Source organism: Acomys russatus, chromosome 15, assembly GCF_903995435.1.
Source record: "Acomys russatus chromosome 15, mAcoRus1.1, whole genome shotgun sequence".
In the NCBI taxonomy this organism is placed as follows: domain Eukaryota; kingdom Metazoa; phylum Chordata; class Mammalia; order Rodentia; family Muridae; genus Acomys; species Acomys russatus.
The window spans coordinates 35,822,801-35,831,814 of record NC_067151.1 but is presented as its reverse complement, the minus strand read 5'-3'; the positions used below and the strand labels follow the sequence as shown (position 1 = coordinate 35,831,814).

General features: G+C 43.8%; 1 protein-coding gene across 1 annotated transcript in view; it reads right to left on the bottom strand.

Annotated features, from left to right (window-relative positions):
* The window catches only part of Med12l (mediator complex subunit 12L), a 309,618-nt gene that overhangs the window by 136,783 nt on the left and 163,821 nt on the right, over positions 1–9,014 (bottom strand). The gene's annotated exons all lie outside the window — the stretch shown is intronic.

Below are 9,014 nucleotides of genomic sequence, written 5' to 3'. Positions count from 1 at the left end.
ATGTGAGCTCTGGGATTCTACACAGGCTTTCAGGCTTAGACACAAGGGCCTTTTTAGGCTGAGCCATCTCTCCGGCCCCTGTTCTATTTTTAACACTGTCCTAGAAGCTGAAGAAAACCTTAACAGGAGGAGTTAAAATATATGCTTGCTTATTAGAAGACACTGTGTGACCAGAGAGATGGTTCAGCAGGTAGAAGACCCTGAAGTCAGGATGAAACTGAGCATGTAATCCCTACTCTCCTACAGGAAGATGGGAGAATCCCCTAGAGTTTACAACCCTGCCAGCTGGGCATGCTCAGCACTGAACAACAAGTGCAAACACTCAAGGCTGCCCTCTGACCCCCACATCACATACATGCTTGCATTCACATAAGCATATGTACATACATGCATGCATGCATACATGCATACATAAATCATATACATGAAAGTTATTAAAAGGGGGCACTGTAGTTAACAGATAACACACACACACACACAAAACTGAGTACTGTACTTCAGTTACACTCTAGAAAATCACAAAATTCTGAGAATTGAGCAAAGCTGAGGTGTCAAGAGCAGCCCAATGACTGTCATCGTTAGGCACAGAGACAGGGTAAAGATCCAACTAGCAAGTAAGCATGCCAATTTCAGGAGAGGAGTTTATATGAAAGGAGGTAAAAGATCGAATAACTTTTATCAACGTATTAATCTCTCAAGATATTATCTCCCTAAATGAAATGACTATTCAAGTAAATTAATTTTATACGCCCTGTTTGGTCACTGGCATAGCTAACCCCAGCACCCACCGTGAGATCCTAAGTAGGTTAGCACAGGTACGTTTTACATCAGTTACTGAGTGGATGGAAGATGAAGGCTACCACCTGCTTTCCACCGGCATGTTCAGGATGAGGAACAGCTGCCCTAATGTGAAGGAAGAGCGACACTGCAGCAGGGGTCCTTCAGCCCAGCCTAGCCTCTCTCCTCTACTCCTCTCTACCACAGAGAGCCTGCTCAGAGAACCCAGGAACATTGCAAGCTTCAGTACTGGGGAATCCTGTTAAAGGCACAGGCCCTCTAGAACCTCAGTATTGGGGAAATCCTGTTAAAGGCACAGGCCCTCTTGAACCGCAAGACCGGCAATGACTTCCTTACTGCATCAGCTGGCTCTGCATAGCACTGCAGGTTGCCGGGTTCTCCAGCCCAGGCTTTCAGCTCATTTGTAATTCGGGTCAGCTGCAATGCTAAGCCCTTAAAAATGTGTTAAATCTCATTTGCTAACTCTTCTCCCCGCACACTGCCCCTCCCCTAGACATGGTCTCTGTGTTAGCCTGGGCTATCCTGCACTCACTTTGTAGGCCAGGCTGGCCTTGAACTCACAGAGATCCGAGTGCTGGGAGGAAAGGTGTGCGCCACCACCGCCCAGCTCTCATTTGCTCTCTCTAAATGGGATGTCGCTGTGGTTGTTGGGCACACCTCCAAACATCGACTTACAAAAAAAGAACGGGCAGGAATATCCTTATTTAAATAAGTCATAATATAAAATCTATTTAAACTGCAGTTTCTATTTTACATTATAATACCCAAAAATGACTTATCCAGGACCAAGACTGAACAACTTACAGAACAGTAGTAACAGCAGGAGTAATACAAATTACAATGCTAGTGCTAGAGAGCAGTGCACAGTGTTCTCTTCAAAGTGAAGAAAATACAGATTCTATTTGATGGATTTTTTTTTCTCCTCCTCTCCATGGCCTCCCCTTCTCTCTCTCTCTCTCTCTCTCTCTCTCTCTCTCTCTCTCTCTCTCTCTCTCTCTCTCTCTCTCACGCGCGCGCGCGCACACACACACACTTCAATTCCACAAGAAACCAACTAGCAATCAATAAACACCTGCCACGTGCTACACAAGAGCCCTGTGATCAGCAGGATGTAAAACAATATGTATTCGTACTGTTTTCTAAAAGGAAACGACCTAAGATGGACCATTTTCAAATTTCAACTGGTAACAAAGCAGCAGAAGGCTGCTTTTTAGCCTCCACTACCACCTAGTGGCTAAAGCTCTTAAAACTTGCATTCCAAGTCCTAGCCTTTTATACAAGTCACATAACCTGGAGTGGCCTGGAGTAGGCTGAGGTAGAAGCGTCTGAGAAAAGCAATCAATGCTTACAGGAAGTTACGTTCTGTGTGCAAAAAGAAAGTCTAAAAGACTCAAGTTACTCGGGGACTTGACAGGACTTGCAAATACTGATGGCTCTTTCTGAATCAACAACAACAAATTCCCAAATCAGCTCTGAGCCTTTCAAGAACTATTGTGGCTTATGAACACTGGCTGCCTTTTTGTTAATATTAATGCTATGACAGGGACCGAGCATCTTTTCTGTAACATGCAGAACTGCTGTACTCCCTTCAGACACTGAATCAGGTTCCTACATGGTAATATTTGTGCTTTCAATGCCATGAACATACAGCAGGGCTCCTTAGGTCACATTTCCTGTGTAAAGCTTATCACTCTATCACATCTTCCCCCATCGATACCCGGGAGTTCTTGCACAGTTGGAATCGTCTGGCAAAATGAACTCATCATCCGCAGAGTCAGCTGTTACTGTTCCATTTCCGTTTGGTTTCAGCTTCTCTTCTCACGCTGTCACGTTCCATTCTCTTGATGCAGTTCTCCCTTCAATTGCCTATTTTTAAAATACCCTCTCCTATGGTTGGTAAACGGGGAGGCATCGCAAGGTACCACAGAGCTGTAGGTAGCGTGTCTGTTGCTTCTCTGTGATAAAGCACCCCACAAGCTGAGAACCGAACAGAGGAAAGTCTACTTGGCCTTGTGTTTTCAGAAAGTGAGTTGATAATGGTAGGGAAGTGAGGCACCAAAGGACAAGCATAGCAACAGGGACAGGAAACTGAGAGCTTGTATATTTTAGTGTAAATGCAGAAGGAATATACTAGCTATGTGATGAGGCTGAAAACTCTCAGCGCCTGCCCCCAAATGACATCCTTCCTCCAGCAAGGGTGCACGCACCAAGTACCACCACCACCAACCGCCCCCTCCCCCTGGCCCGGTGTTCAAATGCTGCATCTACAGAGTACATTTCTTATTCAAATCACCACAGACGGTATGCATAAAAACAAAGTGAACTTCAGTGTGGAAGACAAATTCTGTACTGACCGATGCATTTTTTTTTTCATCTATGAGGAAGTTTAATGGCTTGCTAGCACAAGAAGCAGGAGCCTGCCTTTACGGTGAAAGACTGCTTCCTATTTTCCATCTACCAATCACCAAGGCCCAGCCATCAAGCACTAGAATGGTAACACATAGCCCAGTTTTACACAATTCCCTTTAAGGTACCACATCTACAATGAGAGAGCTGGTACAGGTTCCCGAGAAACTGCAGATGAAGAGAAGAATACGCCTGGGGCCCAGACTTGGCGCTGCGAAGTCCTAGTACAAACAAGGAGAGAGACTGATCCATGCCCAAAGTAATACACAAGCACCCTTTCCTTTAAAAAAAAAAAATCCTATTTCTGTATAATCTCAAAAGTGATATGAAGAAACAAATCAATGAGCCAGTTAGTCAATCCCTAAGTGCGTGCTATTTACAAGACTGTACAAATCTTCCTTGAATGCAGTCCCCTAGCATTCACCAGGCACTGGCCCTCTTAGTGGAGGCTACCAACCCCATCAGCAGGTCCCAAGGACAAGCCTGCCTGCTGGCTTAGTTCAGGGCTGTGGGGCAGCGCTGTGGTCTCACAGAGGAATGGACTTGGATCTCTTCTCTCACAGTCATGACCTGAAGCCTAGGCTCATCACTGCCATGATTCCTCTGCTTCTGCACAAAACTTAACACAGAACGGTTGAGCTAATGAAGGTCAAATAGTTCATATTCAAAATAGAACACCTTACACATACTCCTGCTATCAACTGTGCAACCCGGTTAATCCCCACAGCCAACTCGTGAGGAAAGGCTAGCACTGTTCTTGCTGAGAACATAGAGGTGACCTGCCGCAAGGTGGCACAGCCAAGAAAGGCTCGGGTAAGATTCGTGCCCATCAATCTGTCTCCAAATGCTTAAGGCATTAGCAATAATTTTTAAAAGCTTCTGGTTTCTACTAGCAACTCTTTTTTTTTTTTTAAATACAAGTGGATTATTAACATGTGCAGAAAACATTTGAGTTGGAGTTAGGATGCCTATTTTTATTTATTTTGATTCCTTCACAATTATCCTATAACTTATTCTCACGGCTCAGAATATTCTGAGTAAATGTCACTGAACTGGCACTGCAGAAAAAGTGGAAGAGAAGGGACCAATAAGCACACATGGCTCCATGCTTAAGATTCATATATAAAAATGTGTCCACATCAGCACTGCATGATAGTACAAGAAGCACCCTGGGGCAAGAGAAGGGAGCTCTATGAATCTAGACATTCCCTCAGTGAGAGTCCACTCCCTGAAGAGAACAACAGACTTCCTGAAAGTGGGGTTCAATTACCATCACCGACAGTAAGACTGTGGTTCTCCTTAGGCCCTAAACAGGTTCTGAATTTATTCTCCAATGATGGCACATGGCATATAAATTCTAAATTTTCATTCTCAAACTGGAAGACATTCCTTCCGACAGGCCATATACTGTGACTGTACATTCTTATCCAAACCACCCAGCTATGTTCTTGCTATAAACTAATGGCCTTAAAGTGGATAATTTATCCACAAAAGATCGGTAAGCACAGATCTCATGGCTGGGAAGTCCAAGAGCACGTACTGAGTTCTTAATGTTGACACACTGGGAAACAGACCTGAACAACAGACCTCGGGGAAACACACTGCTCATCTGATAACACTGCTTCACAATCACTGAGACTCACACAAAAGCAGAAGCAATGGGTGATTTTTTTTTTTTTAATGGCCCATTCCAATAAAGAAATTTGAGCTACTTTTTCAAATGGTTTAAATTAACTGGTCCAGAAAAAGCAGCTTGCCAGCTGTGATGTAACACATATGTAATCCCAACATTATCAGAGGTGAAAGCAACAAGAGAAGTTCACGGTCATGCCTGACAACCCAGGAAGCCAGCCTAGGCTTCTATGAGACCCTATCTCAAAACATAGCACAAAAACTACTGCAAAACCTAAAGACGATTAACTGCTGCACTCAAGTTATTAACAGTATTAGTTGCAGAAAGCCACACAGAATCTAGAATTGCAAATATGTACTTTGCCAGAATCAGTTTGTTGGAGAGAGAGAGAACACTGCCCCTATACAATTTCAGAAAGCACACACCCTGGCTTGTGATCACTCAAGTACTTCCTCTAACTCGCAGTTACCCTCAGGCAAGTTCCTGAAGTCTCCATACCACAAGCTTGCTGAGCCCTGTTCCTCCCACACATCCCCACAGCATGACAAGAGGCCTTTATTTTCCAAAACAACTCTGGGCAAGTTTATCTATTACATATTTCTGAAGTTCCATCCCAGCTGAGGACTCTTCGGTGACTTTTCAAAGCTTACTTCCCAAACCCATCCCATCCACTGGCCATAAAGCTCAGCGGTGAGAGCACTAAATCAATAAACCATCTCACAAAGTGGTACCTTGCCCTCCCAAACCTGTCCCAAGTTTGAATCACTACACAAACCTGGCTTCACACGCCTACAAAACAGGCCCTGCAGTGCAGAGACAGGAGCAAGGAGATGATCTCACACTCCCGCGATGACAGTCACTGAGGATTAAATCCACATTACTTTACTTACAGAAGAGTCAGTGGAACACTCCCTGTGCCCTCAGTGGGTTTTTAGTATTAGCGCTAACAGATTCTAAATACTTCCTGTAGCACTGGACACTGAGCATATCAAATCAAGTAAGCCATCAAGGACAGTCACTGCCCATCCTAGCTACGTATGATTCCCAAACAGAGGCCCCCTTGGAAAGTATGCAAACACTTCCAAATATGGTAACAGCTGAGTTCGGTCTTGGGATCCCAGCAGAACGTAGGTAAGGAGAAACAGGGTTTTTCTGAGACTGAAGTTAAAACACAGAACACCTGCTTCTGATTTCTCAGCATCTTCTCCAAAAAGACACACAGAGACAAAACTCATGTGAAGGAGTTTCTGGTTTCTAACAATTAAGTTTCTCCACTTTGAACTGTTGCTAACATCAACTGAAATGTGCTGGTCTTCAGGCTTGGACCTGGCCGGATTCCAAGAACACCAAGATCCTGCTGGAGTGGCAGCTGGCTGACATTCCAAGGGTAGCACTGACCTTCATCAGCACCCACACCCAAGTGAGGCTCTGTCAGCTGCCATGTAAAGGCTGCCCATAGGAATCAGCTTATAAAAGGGACATCTTTCAGTCTGCCACAAGGGGGTGGCATTACATAGACATCTGTCCCTCTATCAGTCTGAGATGGAGGGACAAGAAAACAGTGAATTCTCAACGCGGCTCTTCCTTAGCAGGAGTCATCTGTCATGTTTTAATCACAGAATAATGCCCTCTTTATTACTCCACACCAACAGGTTCCAGCAGGATTTAGCAGGCCACACAGCCATGCTCTGCATGCAATGTTTTTACTGCAAGCTTAGAATTTTTAAAAGTGCATTTTCAATTGCTTTAGCAGACATCCTTAAAACTCCATGGCATACGGAATCACAAAGATGACGGCATGATATTGAAGACCCTCTACCTGCACCGTGGAGCACTCACATTTCTTTCAATTCCATATTGCCACTCACAATTATACAAACAAGAGCTACCCTTCTATAAGCGCTGCACACACCAAGGTCAACTTTCCAACGTTGCTTCCTGGAACTACGGAAGATTCGACTGGGCCTATGCCCCTCCGCCCTCTGTATCCGTAATGCAGTATGTTCATCAATGTCCGCTGGACTCCTATCTATACAGACTCCAGCACTTACAAACACATGTACTACCATAAACCACATTACAATAAAGTCTTTCTTAAAAGAACTTTCAAAAACCTCGGGCCAGTAAGGTGCGCTCAGAGGGTAAAGGTGTGGATGTCCAGACATGCCCGCCTAAGTACAATCCCCAGATCCCACAAAGTGGCAAGAGACCTAACTCTTAAGAGTTCCTTGACCTCCACACACATGTGGTGACATGGTTATGCCTTTACTTACACCTAAACCTACACCTACACACACCCACACAGAGAGTTGCTTTATAAAAACATTACACAATTCAACAAACAGATTCTAACTGGGTAAAAATAATACATTAGAACATTCATACTTATCTAAACATTCACCAGCAGAGACTGATGAAATACATTATGAAATACTGAAAGGCTAAGAAAAAGAATAAAAGGTCTAGAACACTCATAAAAAACAAGACCCCAAAACAGCACATGGGGAAGATGCAAAGTGTGTCTCAATTCAGTGGAGCAAATGGAAAAAGGCAATGACAGGACAGTAACAATAAAACTGTTTCCATTCTTAAAATATGTTTATGAGCCAAGGACAATACAGGCGGTAAACTTTAAACCCCTACCTAGATCTAGCCAATGGACAGAATATTCTCCACAGTTGAGTGGAGAGTGGGATGTGACTTTCACACGAACTCTGGTGCCTCATATTTGACCATGTCCCCTGGAGGGGGAGACCTGGTGGCACTCAGAGGAAGGATAGCAGGCTACCAAGAAGAGACTTGATACCCTATGAGCATATACAGGGGGAGGAAATCCCCCTCAGGAACAGTCATAGGGGAGGGGAATAAGGGGAAAATGGGAGGGAGGGAAGAATGGTAGGATACAAGGGATGGGATAACCATTGAGATGTAACAAGAATAAATTAATAAAAAGTTTAAAAAATATGTTTATGAAATACATTAATGTTTTTTAAAAAGTGACACATAAGAGGCTGGGGTCAGGCACAATTAGCAAATGCTTGCCTTGCAAGCATGAAGACTCAGTTCAGATCCCCAGCACACATGCAGAACTCCAGGCACAACAGTACATGCCTGTAACCACACCTCAGGGGAAGCTATGCCAAGATCATGCCTGGCCTCATTGGGCAGCCAGTCAAGCAAATCAGTTGATTTGAAGACACAGTGAGAGATTAAGAGTGAAGAGTGACTGAAGAAGATGAAAAAGATACCGAGCACTGAGTTTAGGCTTTCATATGGTAAGCTGGTGTATCTACCCACATAAACACATATTTGTGTGCATGTACACAGACAGACAGACAGACAGACACACACACACACACACACACACACACGGCTGCTGATAAAAGTCATCAATGAAGCAAATGCTTAGTTTTCAGGAGAGCCTAGGTTTGATCTCAAGCATTGCTGACCCCTGCTTTCTCTCTCTCTCTCTCTCTCTCTCTCTCTCTCTCTCTCTCTCTCTCTCTCTCTCTCTCTCTCTCTCTCTCTCACACACACACACACACACACACACACACACACACACACACACCAAGTAATCACAAATAATTGGACTTCTGAGGAGGGAACGAGAGGGAACATTTACAGAATCAGAATGTTAAAAGGAAAGCTGTTATGAGCAGCTGATGACAGACCAGATCAGAACTGACTGGAAACAATACCAGACATATTTTGGGATTCCATGTGTTAAAATCCCTCTGTTTGTAACATGAATACACAAGGGATGTTTATATATAACTAGTCTTATTACTAACAAGGCAGAGCCCTGCCTGGAAACAGCACAACTGTGAACATGTCCTGCTGGGTGGGTCATTAACGGGGGTGGGGTGAGGGGGTGGGAAATTTTGAGAAAAAAATAAACAAGGGTGAATTTGAATGTCACAATTCCACAAAAGGAAATGGGAAGATGTTGCAGGAACAAAAACTGTTTAACATAATTCAAACATTATTTTAACTTTTTTCCCCTTTTAGATAACGAGTGTCTCAAAAGGACCATGCCCTCTCTTATTTTATGGTTTACATTTTAATTATTTGTTATGTGTTAATTGAAATAGAATTACAACATATTCCCTTCTCCCTTTCCTCCCTCTAAGCCTTCCCAGCTACCCTCCCCCAAACCCCTAAGACCCCTCTTTAA